The sequence below is a fragment of the Mixophyes fleayi genome, unplaced genomic scaffold, assembly GCF_038048845.1.
Source record: "Mixophyes fleayi isolate aMixFle1 unplaced genomic scaffold, aMixFle1.hap1 Scaffold_169, whole genome shotgun sequence".
Lineage (NCBI taxonomy): Eukaryota > Metazoa > Chordata > Amphibia > Anura > Limnodynastidae > Mixophyes > Mixophyes fleayi.
In genome coordinates this window covers 120001-132872 of record NW_027446035.1, presented here as the reverse complement: position 1 = coordinate 132872, position 12872 = coordinate 120001, and the positions used below count along the sequence as shown (strand labels likewise).

Genomic DNA, 12872 nt, shown 5'->3' with positions numbered 1-12872 from the left:
CACCCCCCAACCATTCTCTACGTCCCCCTCTATATACCCCCAATATACACCTCCTAGCTGTGTCCCTCAATCCTCCACCCCCCAACCATTCTCTACGTCCCCCTCTATATACCCCCAATATACACCTCCTAGCTGTGTCCCCCAATCCTCCACCCCCCAACCATTCTCTACGTCCCCCTCTATATACCCCCCAATATACACCTCCTAGCTGTGTCCCCTAATCCTCCACCCCCAACCATTCTCTACGTCCCCCTCTATATACCCCCAATATACACCTCCTAGCTGTGTCCACCAATCCTCCACCCCCCAACCATTCTCTACGTCCCCCTCTATATACCCCCAATATACACCTCCTAGCTGTGTCCCCTAATCCTCCAGCCCCCAACCATTCTCTACGTACCCCTCTATATACCCCCAATATACACCTAGCTGTGTCCCCTAATCCTCCACCCCCCAACCATTCTCTACGTCCCCCTCTATATACCCCCAATATACACCTCCTAGCTGTGTCCCCCAATCCTCCACCCCCCAACCATTCTCTACGTCCCCCTCTATATACCCCCAATATACACCTCCTAGCTGTGTCCCCCAATCCTCCACCCCCCAACCATTCTCTACGTCCCCCTCTATATACCCCCCAATATACACCTCCTAGCTGTGTCCCCTAATCCTCCACCCCCCAACCATTCTCTACGTCCCCCTCTATATACCCCCAAAATACACCTCCTGGCTGTGTCCTCCAATCCTCCACCCCCCAACCATTCTCTACGTCCCCCTCTATATACCCCCAATATACACCTCCTAGCTGTGTCCCCTAATCCTCCACCCCCAACCATTCTCTACGTCCCCCTCTATATACCCCCAATATACACCTCCTAGCTGTGTCCCCCAATCCTCCACCCCCCAACCATTCTCTACGTCCCCCTCTATATACCCCCAATATACACCTCCTGGCTGTGTCCCCTAATCCTCCACCCCCAACCATTCTCTACGTCCCCCTCTATATACCCCCAATATACACCTCCTGGCTGTGTCCCCCAATCCTCCACCCCCCAACCATTCTCTACGTCCCCCTCTATATACCCCCAATATACACCTCCTAGCTGTGTCCCCTAATCCTCCACCCCCCAACCATTCTCTACGTACCCCTCTATATACCCCCAATATACACCTCCTAGCTGTGTCCCCTAATCATCCACCCCCAACCATTCTCTACGTCCCCCTCTATATACCCTCCAATATACACCTAGCTGTGTCCCCTAATCCTCCACCCCCCAACCATTCTCTACGTCCCCCTCTATATACCCCCAAAATACACCTCCTGGCTGTGTCCTCCAATCCTCCACCCCCCAACCATTCTCTACGTCCCCCTCTATATACCCCCAATATACACCTCCTAGCTGTGTCCCCCAATCCTCCACCCCCCAACCATTCTCTACGTCCCCCTCTATATACCCCCAATATACACCTCCTAGCTGTGTCCCCCAATCCTCCACCCCCAACTCTTCTCTACGTACCCCTCTATATACCCCCAATATACACCTCCTAGCTGTGTCCCCTAATCCTCCACCCCCAACCATTCTCTACGTCCCCCCTCTATATACCCCCAATATACACCTCCTAGCTGTGTCCCCCAATCCTCCACCCCCCAACCATTCTCTACGTCCCCCTCTATATACCCCCAATATACACCTCCTGGCTGTGTCCCCTAATCCTCCACCCCCAACCATTCTCTACGTCCCCCTCTATATACCCCCAATATACACCTCCTGGCTGTGTCCCCCAATCCTCCACCCCCCAACCATTCTCTACGTCCCCCTCTATATACCCCCAATATACACCTCCTAGCTGTGTCCCCTAATCCTCCACCCCCCAACCATTCTCTACGTACCCCTCTATATACCCCCAATATACACCTCCTAGCTGTGTCCCCTAATCATCCACCCCCAACCATTCTCTACGTCCCCCTCTATATACCCTCCAATATACACCTAGCTGTGTCCCCTAATCCTCCACCCCCCAACCATTCTCTACGTCCCCCTCTATATACCCCCAATATACACCTCCTGGCTGTGTCCCCCAATCCTCCACCCCCCAACCATTCTCTACGTCCCCCTCTATATACCCCCAATATACACCTCCTGGCTGTGTCCCCTAATCCTCCACCCCCCAACCATTCTCTACGTACCCCTTTATATACCCCCAATATACACCTCCTAGCTGTGTCCCCTAATCCTCCACCCCCAACCATTCTCTACGTCCCCCTCTATATACCCCCAATATACACCTCCTAGCTGTGTCCCCTAATCATCCACCCCCAACCATTCTCTACGTCCCCCTCTATATACCCCCCAATATACACCTCCTAGCTGTGTCCCCTAATCCTCCACCCCCCAACCATTCTCTACGTCCCCCTCTATATACCCCCAATATACCCCTCCTAGCTGTGTCCCCCAATCCTCCACCCCCCAACCATTCTCTACGTCCCCCTCTATATACCCCCAATATACACCTCCTGGCTGTGTCCCCCAATCCTCCACCCCCCCAACCATTCTCTACGTCCCCCTCTATATACCCCCAATATACCCCTCCTAGCTGTGTCCCCTAATCCTCCACCCCCCAACCATTCTCTACGTCCCCCTCTATATACCCCCAATATACACCTCCTGGCTGTGTCCCCTAATCCTCCACCCCCCAACCATTCTCTATGTCCCCCTTTATATACCCCCAATATACACCTCCTAGCTGTGTCCCCCAATCCTCCACCCCCCAACCATTCTCTACGTCCCCCTCTCTATACCCCCAATATACACCTCCTGGCTGTGTCCCCTAATCCTCCACCCCCCCAACCATTCTCTACGTCCCCCTCTATATACCCTTAATATACACCTCCTAGCTGTGTCCCCCAATCCTCCACCCCCCAACCATTCTCTACGTCCCCCTCTATATACCCCCAATATACACTGCCTAGCTGTGTCCCCTAATCCTCCACCCCCAACCATTCTCTACGTACCCCTCTATATACCCCTAATATACACCTCCTAGCTGTGTCCCCTAATCCTCCACCCCCCCAACCATTCTCTACGTCCCCCTCTATATACCCCTAATATACACCTCCTAGCTGTGTCCCCTAATCCTCCACCCCCCAACCATTCTCTACGTACCCCTTTATATACCCCCAATATACACCTCCTAGCTGTGTCCCCTAATCCTTCACCCCCAACCATTCTCTACGTCCCCCTCTATATACCCCCAATATACACCTCCTAGCTGTGTCCCCTAATCCTCCACCCCCCAACCATTCTCTACGTCCCCCTCTATATACCCCCAATATACACCTCCTAGCTGTGTCCCCTAATCCTTCACCCCCAACCATTCTCTACGTCCCCCTCTATATACCCCCAATATACACCTCCTAGCTGTGTCCCCTAATCCTCCACCCCCCAACCATTCTCTACGTCCCCCTCTATATACCCCCAATATACACCTCCTGGCTGTGTCCCCTAATCCTCCACCCCCCAACCATTCTCTATGTCTCCCTTTATATACCCCCAATATACACCTCCTAGCTGTGTCCCCCAATCCTCCACCCCCCAACCATTCTCTACGTCCGCCTCTCTATACCCCCAATATACACCTCCTGGCTGTGTCCCCTAATCCTCCACCCCCCAACCATTCTCTACGTCCCCCTCTATATACCCCCAAAATACACCTCCTGGCTGTGTCCTCCAATCCTCCACCCCCCAACCATTCTCTACGTCCCCCTCTATATACCCCCAATATACACCTCCTAGCTGTGTCCCCTAATCCTCCACCCCCAACCATTCTCTACGTCCCCCTCTATATACCCCCAATATACACCTCCTAGCTGTGTCCCCCAATCCTCCACCCCCCAACCATTCTCTACGTCCCCCTCTATATACCCCCAATATACACCTCCTAGCTGTGTCCCCTAATCCTCCACCCCCCAACCATTCTCTACGTACCCCTTTATATACCCCCAATATACACCTCCTAGCTGTGTCCCCTAATCCTTCACCCCCAACCATTCTCTACGTCCCCCTCTATATACCCCCAATATACACCTCCTAGCTGTGTCCCCTAATCCTTCACCCCCAACCATTCTCTACGTCCCCCTCTATATACCCCCAATATACACCTCCTAGCTGTGTCCCCTAATCCTCCACCCCCCAACCATTCTCTACGTCCCCCTCTATATACCCCCAATATACACCTCCTAGCTGTGTCCCCTAATCCTCCACCCCCCAACCATTCTCTACGTACCCCTCTATATACCCCCAATATACACCTCCTAGCTGTGTCCCCTAATCATCCACCCCCAACCATTCTCTACGTCCCCCTCTATATACCCTCCAATATACACCTAGCTGTGTCCCCTAATCCTCCACCCCCCAACCATTCTCTACGTCCCCCTCTATATACCCCCAATATACACCTCCTGGCTGTGTCCCCCAATCCTCCACCCCCCAACCATTCTCTACGTCCCCCTCTATATACCCCCAATATACACCTCCTGGCTGTGTCCCCTAATCCTCCACCCCCCAACCATTCTCTACGTCCCCCTCTATATACCCCCAATATACACCTAGCTGTGTCCCCTAATCATCCACCCCCAACCATTCTCTACGTCCCCCTCTATATACCCCCCAATATACACCTCCTAGCTGTGTCCCCTAATCCTCCACCCCCCAACCATTCTCTACGTCCCCCTCTATATACCCCCAATATACCCCTCCTAGCTGTGTCCCCCAATCCTCCACCCCCCAACCATTCTCTACGTCCCCCTCTATATACCCCCAATATACACCTCCTGGCTGTGTCCCCCAATCCTCCACCCCCCCAACCATTCTCTACGTCCCCCTCTATATACCCCCAATATACCCCTCCTAGCTGTGTCCCCTAATCCTCCACCCCCCAACCATTCTCTACGTCCCCCTCTATATACCCCCAATATACACCTCCTGGCTGTGTCCCCTAATCCTCCACCCCCCAACCATTCTCTATGTCCCCCTTTATATACCCCCAATATACACCTCCTAGCTGTGTCCCCCAATCCTCCACCCCCCAACCATTCTCTACGTCCCCCTCTCTATACCCCCAATATACACCTCCTGGCTGTGTCCCCTAATCCTCCACCCCCCCAACCATTCTCTACGTCCCCCTCTATATACCCTTAATATACACCTCCTAGCTGTGTCCCCCAATCCTCCACCCCCCAACCATTCTCTACGTCCCCCTCTATATACCCCCAATATACACTGCCTAGCTGTGTCCCCTAATCCTCCACCCCCAACCATTCTCTACGTACCCCTCTATATACCCCTAATATACACCTCCTAGCTGTGTCCCCTAATCCTCCACCCCCCCAACCATTCTCTACGTCCCCCTCTATATACCCCTAATATACACCTCCTAGCTGTGTCCCCTAATCCTCCACCCCCCAACCATTCTCTACGTACCCCTTTATATACCCCCAATATACACCTCCTAGCTGTGTCCCCTAATCCTTCACCCCCAACCATTCTCTACGTCCCTCTCTATATACCCCCAATATACACCTCCTAGCTGTGTCCCCTAATCCTCCACCCCCCAACCATTCTCTACGTCCCCCTCTATATACCCCCAATATACACCTCCTAGCTGTGTCCCCTAATCCTTCACCCCCAACCATTCTCTACGTCCCCCTCTATATACCCCCAATATACACCTCCTAGCTGTGTCCCCTAATCCTCCACCCCCCAACCATTCTCTACGTCCCCCTCTATATACCCCCAATATACACCTCCTGGCTGTGTCCCCTAATCCTCCACCCCCCAACCATTCTCTATGTCTCCCTTTATATACCCCCAATATACACCTCCTAGCTGTGTCCCCCAATCCTCCACCCCCCAACCATTCTCTACGTCCGCCTCTCTATACCCCCAATATACACCTCCTGGCTGTGTCCCCTAATCCTCCACCCCCCCAACCATTCTCTACGTCCCCCTCTATATACCCTTAATATACACCTCCTAGCTGTGTCCCCCAATCCTCCACCCCCCAACCATTCTCTACGTCCCCCTCTATATACCCCCAATATACACTGCCTAGCTGTGTCCCCTAATCCTCCACCCCCCAACCATTCTCTACGTACCCCTCTATATACCCCCAATATACACCTCCTAGCTGTGTCCCCTAATCCTCCACCCCCAACCATTCTCTACGTCCCCCTCTATATACCCCCCAATATACACCTCCTAGCTGTGTCCCCTAATCCTCCAGCCCCCAACCATTCTCTACGTACCCCTCTATATACCCCCAATATACACCTCCTAGCTGTGTCCCCCAATCCTCCACCCCCCAACCATTCTCTACGTCCCCCTCTATATACCCCCCAATATACACCTCCTAGCTGTGTCCCCTAATCCTCCACCCCCCATCCATTCTTTACGTCCCCCTCTATATACCCACATTATACACCTCCTAGCTGTGTCCCCTAATCCACCCCCCAACCATTCTCTACATACCCCTCTATATACCCCAATATACACCTCCTAGCTGTGTCCCCTAATCCTCCACCCCCCAACCATTCTCTACGTCCCCCTCTATACCCCCAATATACACCTCCTAGCTGTGTCCCCTAATCCTCCACCCCCAACCATTCTCTACGTCCCCCTCTATATACCCCCCAATATACACCTCCTAGCTATGTCCCCTAATCCTCCACCCCCCAACCATTCTCTACGTCCCCCTCTATATACCCCCAATATACACCTCCTAGCTGTGTCCTCTAATCCTCCACCCCCCAACCATTCTCTACGTACCCCTCTATATACCCCCAATATACACCTCCTAGCTGTGTCCACTAATCCTCCACCCCCCAACCATTCTCTACGTCCCCCTCTATATACCCCCCAATATACACCTCCTAGCTGTGTCCCCTAATCCTCCACCCCCCAACCATTCTCTACGTCCCCCTCTATATACCCCCAATATACACCTCCTAGCTGTGTCCCCTAATCCTCCACCTCCCAGCCATTCTCTACGTCCCCCTCTATATACCCCCAATATATACGTAGCTGTGTCCACTAATCCTCCACCCCCCCCCCCCAGGGGGCTGTATTTGGCCTTAGTACCCCCTGTGTATGAGCAGACCCCTCCCTCAGACCTCAGCATTACAACTTGTGTATCCCCCCCCCCCTCTGATTTCCTTCCTAACGTGTTATCTTTCCTGCCAGTCAACAATGCCCCGGAGTATCCTGCAGGCATCGCCCAACTTTCATGTGTTACCCCCCCCCGTGTTATATCACCTGTGAGTAAGCCCCCCAGGCACAGTGACTCATCTTACCTCCTACTGGTAGGTGTATGGTTCCTGGTGTACTACAATCACCAGCATGGCCTGTTGTGTGAGTTGCATTGTAATGAAAGTATCAGCCCTTCCTTTACACTGAGCATTGCATCCAGTATACCTAGTAGGAAGCAGCGTACTGTGTATTTGGTCTGTACTGCAGCACACAATGGGCCCTGTTACAAATACTTTATATTTTCTACCTGATCAACTATTGAAATTCTCCTAATACTTTCATATCGGATCACTTATTACTGCACACAGCGGACCTCATACTCCCCGAGCGTTATAGTGCACAGTGACCCCACCTGGGCCCCTTAATGCCCCCTTCCCGGGGTACGGTTTGTAATGCCCTTATTATAATTCACCACCAATTGTAAACTCTGTGTCTGTCTAAATTCTGATTGTACTTAGCTGTAGAATATGTTGGTGATATGGAAATAATAATGATATATAGGGACTTTTTCAGGGACAAATCTGCAAAACCTGAGACTCCCAGAAAATTATGGAGAGATGGAAACTTTCATGAGTCTCACTCAGCTCTCTGGAGTCTTTTGGGGTCTGCACCTTCTGGGGAAATATTAGCTTCCATGTGTGATTTGGGAAACTGACATGAAATAGTGAGATGTCATCACCAGCATAATGTCTGTACACAGGGTCACCCCCATGCGGGCGTCACCTGCCTCTCTGTGTCTGCAGGGGGGTAATACCTGGTGTGCTCTCAGGAGAGACAGCTGTCCTGGGCCTCTATGTACAGTTTTAGCAACGGCCAGAAAACCCACCCATCACTGTCACTAGTGACAGGTTGCAGTTGCTGCAGAACATCCTGGGATGCAGATCCATCAGTATACATTGGGGAGGTGGTCTCTGGGTCCTTCCATGGGCAGATAGTGTACTGTATATTTAACCCTCTGTGTGCATCACGTTGGGGTGATTAATACATTCCCTGCTTTACATCAAGTATGAAATGGAATTACCTGGGGACGTTTACTAACCAGAAGATATTTGCTCATAAGCTTGCAATCTATAGGGTACGGGTATGATGGGTATGTATGGTGGTAACGGCTTGAGGCTGTTATGCTGGACACAGGGCTGTCTGTGGTGGGCTTGAGGCTGTTATGCTGGACACAGGGCTGTCTGTGGTGGGCTTGAGGCTGTTATGCTGGACACAGGGCTGTCTGTGGTGGGCTTGAGGCTGTTATGCTGGACACAGGGCTGTCTGTGGTGGGCTTGAGGCTGTTATGCTGGACACAGGGCTGTCTGCGGTGGGCTTGAGGCTGTTATGCTGGAGGACACAGGGCTGTCTGCGGTGGGCTTGAGGCTGTTATGCTGGACACAGGGCTGTCTGTGGTGGGCTTGAGGCTGTTATGCTGGACACAGGGCTGTCTGTGGTGGGCTTGAGGCTGTTATGCTGGACACAGGGCTGTCTGTGGTGGGCTTGAGGCTGTTATGCTGGACACAGGGCTGTCTGTGGTGGGCTTGAGGCTGTTATGCTGGACACAGGGCTGTCTGCGGCGGGCTTGAGGCTGTTATGCTCGACACAGGGCTGTCTGCGGTGGGCTTGAGGCTGTTATGCTGGACACAGGGCTGTCTGCGGTGGGCTTGAGGCTGTTATGCTGGACACAGGGCTGTCTGTGGTGGGCTTGAGGCTGTTATGCTGGACACAGGGCTGTCTGTGGTGGGCTTGAGGCTGTTATGCTGGACACAGGGCTGTCTGTGGTGGGCTTGAGGCTGTTATGCTGGACACAGGGCTGTCTGTGGTGGGCTTGAGGCTGTTATGCTGGACACAGGGCTGTCTGTGGTGGGCTTGAGGCTGTTATGCTGAACACAGGGCTGTCTGTGGTGGGCTTGAGGCTGTTATGCTGGACACAGGGCTGTCTGCGGTGGGCTTGAGGCTGTTATGCTGGACACAGGGCTGTCTGTGGTGGGCTTGAGGCTGTTATGCTGGACACAGGGCTGTCTGTGGTGGGCTTGAGGCTGTTATGCTGGACACAGGGCTGTCTGTGGTGGGCTTGAGGCTGTTATGCTGGACACAGGGCTGTCTGTGGTGGGCTTGAGGCTGTTATGCTGGACACAGGGCTGTCTGCGGTGGGCTTGAGGCTGTTATGCTGGACACAGGGCTGTCTGTGGTGGGCTTGAGGCTGTTATGCTGGACACAGGGCTGTCTGCGGTGGGCTTGAGGCTGTTATGCTGAACACAGGGCTGTCTGCAGTGGGCTTGAAATTGACTAGCATGGAAAAAAATTAAAGTGTCATTCGGCTCCATCTGTGAATGGTCATTGTGAACAACTGGATCTTGGTACAAGCGTGTGCACCTATATTTCTGAGCAGAACAATTACCCGAGAGATGCGGAGATGAGAGTCATCATTGAGCCCAGTATTCCATCCTTCCCGAACAATCTTCAATCGTGTAGGATCTGAATTTGTTTGCATATAAGATTAGAAGAAGTGCTGGGGTCCATCATTTTGTCACATACACAATAAATATGTTGGCAGCTGATTACCAGTAGTTGGCGCAAGTGAGCAAAGAGGAGCGGAGTCTAATACCCCTTTCATACTGCACCAAAATCCCGGGTTTTTGCCGGGGCGAGCTCAAACGACCCGGGTCTTGGTGCAGTATGAATGGTACAAGTCAAAAATCCCGGGTCTAAAAACCCGGGTCTTCAACCCGGGATTTATCGAGGGGTAATTCCCGGGTCGGACCCGGGTTGCACAGAAAACAAGCTGATTGGCTGTCTGCCTGTCACAATCACCACCCACTTTTGCATCATCTTTATGCGTCAAAAAATCTGTCACCTTTCAATGACATCACCATTTTTCAGCCAATGAAAACTGCTCTGGTGATGACTCCCACAAATTGCCAGGGCACAGACTTGTGCAGTATGAATGGGGTCAACCCGGGAAATTCCCGGGTCCGAGGTGCAGTATGAATGGTGTTTCTGAGCTGGGACGCTCCGAGCCCGGCAAAAACCCAGCTTGAAAAACCCGGGATATTGCTGGGGCGGCAGTATGAAAGCGGTATAACATGGCCACCGCCTGAGAGTGCACCCTCTCTGCATAAATATCTTCCTCATTATTCCACGATCTCTCCTCCGAACCGTAATCCTTCCAGTTGACTAAATAGTGTGGATGACCTCTGATGGTTTGGATTGCCTCATATTCTTCCCCAGAATCTGTCTTAATGGGAGATGGAACAGATGGTATTTTACAAAATTTGTTAAGGATCATCAAGGAAATGTGTTATAAAACTTGAGAGATTTATGACTTGCATGATGCAGAAAGGATAGTGAGGGCTGGAGCAGATGGGAGCCCTGAAGTGGAATGAAGTGTGCCGGTTACAAATTTTTCAAAAAACGGTCCTCTACAACCCAAATGGTGTTGAACCCCTCGACTGACTGGTAAATCGGTCATGAAATCCATAGAGATGCTGGACGAGGATGTTATGAACCCCATAATCTGCATTAAATAATCCTTATACAGGACATATGGTGCGGAGAGAGTCTTTATCATCCCTACATGTCCAACAAATTTGGAGTTATGAGCCTTGATATGTAGATGAGGGCTTAGGTAAGAACGTCCAATAGGGGGTGTTTTAGGGGAAGTTCCAGTTAGGACAATGATGCTGAAGGAATCAAGAATGGTACTTGGATCAGAAGTCATTAAGAGGTCAAAATTATTGAAAGAATGAGACAGAGAATCTGTCCTCGATTTCTTGCTACCATACCGGAAAGGTCAGAATGAGGTTAAAGCGGACAAAGAACAATGACGAGCAAGCCTGGCGTGGGTGGAGGCATTGGGCAGATTGGTTCTTATGGTCTCTGAAAATTGTGACCGGAATTTGGCTCCCTCGAGAATATGACACCATTCCTCCAGGGCGGCTTTGATCGCCAGTAATTCTTTGTCTCCAATCCCATAATTCTTTTCACTGGAGGTAAAGCTTTTGGGAAAAAGACCACAAGGATGGAATTTTCCCAAGGTGTTCTTTTGGGACACTGATTCCCACTGAAGAAGAATCCTCCTCTTAGAAAAAGGGCTTAGATTGTTCTGATTGTGCTTAAACAGGGGATGAAGAAAAGGTTCTCTTGAGAGACTGAAATGCCTTAATTGCTTCCGAAAGCCAAGACTTAGGATGGACACCTTTGAGGGTGAAGGACGTGATGAGTTGTAGCGAAATCATAAATGTCTTTGTTATTGAACACGGTTCACAAAGATAATCATACTGGTTAACAGTAAGCATAGTCCATAGAAGCAGCAGGTACAACACCGCAGAAATCCCAGGTTTACCTTGGAAACTGCAGGTGTTTGATACGCAATGGTTGATATGCAGATACAGGTGTCAGGATAACCAGGTAAGCTGAGAAGCTGGAGCAGGAGGAAAGTCTGGTGTCTAGGTATAACAGATGCAGTGCAGGAACAAGGAGACTAAATTACCAGGTTTGCCAGGAGGCACGAGGCAGATGATGACTCATGGGAGAATTAGGCAAAGGGAGAGTCATGCAAGCCAGGGGTCAGAAGACGGTAGACCAACAATATACCATGGAGTAAGCAGGAGCAAAGGGAAGTAGGGAAGGAATTTTTCCACTTTCAAACCAGCAGGGGTCACTCTTGTCTACAGCTTCTCCCTTTTACAATTGCACACTTCATTTATTCCTGCACATCTAGCTCTTTCAAAAACTACACTCACACTTCACCTACACTTAAAAGCTGCCACATCCACCAGGAACATGCTCCCTTCAGCTTAGCACACCAGGAGTCCAAACAAGTGGAAATCACAGGGACCTACCCCAGCCATTCCTGCACCCCCATGGGCCAGTCTTTGAAAAAGTCAAGAGCTAGGAGGAGGGAAATCTCAGACTTATAGCAGGTCACAAAAAGACAGCCACCATTTGTAGCCACTAAGCAGAAAAAGTGAGGATCTTGAGGATAACCCCCCAAAAAAGATAGGAAAATGTTTAAAAAAAATGCAAGAAATGTCAAGGAAGGGTTATAAGGCAGATTGACAAAGTCTGCTGCTGTCTGGGGGTGCATGAAAGAAAAAGTGACTGCAAAGGTTAAAGAAGCAAGAGCAGGCTAGGAGAGAGAGCGAGAGACTGCCTTGTCCTGGTGCTGTCATGCAGCCGAAGCAAAGTGTGTGGATGATTAGAAAGTAAGGAGCAGCTGGCCTGGGGAGGAGGATCAAGCCTACCACTGCTGCTGCTGCTGCTTGTGACGAGTAGAAAAGGACCAACTGAGAGCCTTGTCTCTGCCTACGGCCACACCACCCTGAACACGCCCGATCTCGTCTGATCTCGGAAGCTAAACAGGGTCAGGCCTGGTTAGTACTTGGATGGGAGACCGCCTGGGAATACCAGGTGCTGTAGGCTTTTGCTGCTGCTGAAATCACTTTTTCACTTTCAAACCAGCAGGGGTCACTCTTGTCTTCGGCTTCTCCCTTTTACAATTGCACACTTCATTCATTTATTCCTGCACATCTAGCTCTTTCAAAAACTACACTCACACTTTACCTACACTTAAAAGCTGCCACA

General features: G+C 51.2%; 1 non-coding gene across 1 annotated transcript; it reads left to right on the top strand.

The window, feature by feature from the left end:
• Positions 1-12591: 12591 nt before the first annotated feature.
• LOC142117093 (5S ribosomal RNA) lies at positions 12592-12710 on the top strand. Its single transcript, XR_012682685.1, has one exon. It is a non-coding gene; the product is annotated as a 5S ribosomal RNA (ribosomal RNA).
• Positions 12711-12872: the final 162 nt, after the last annotated feature.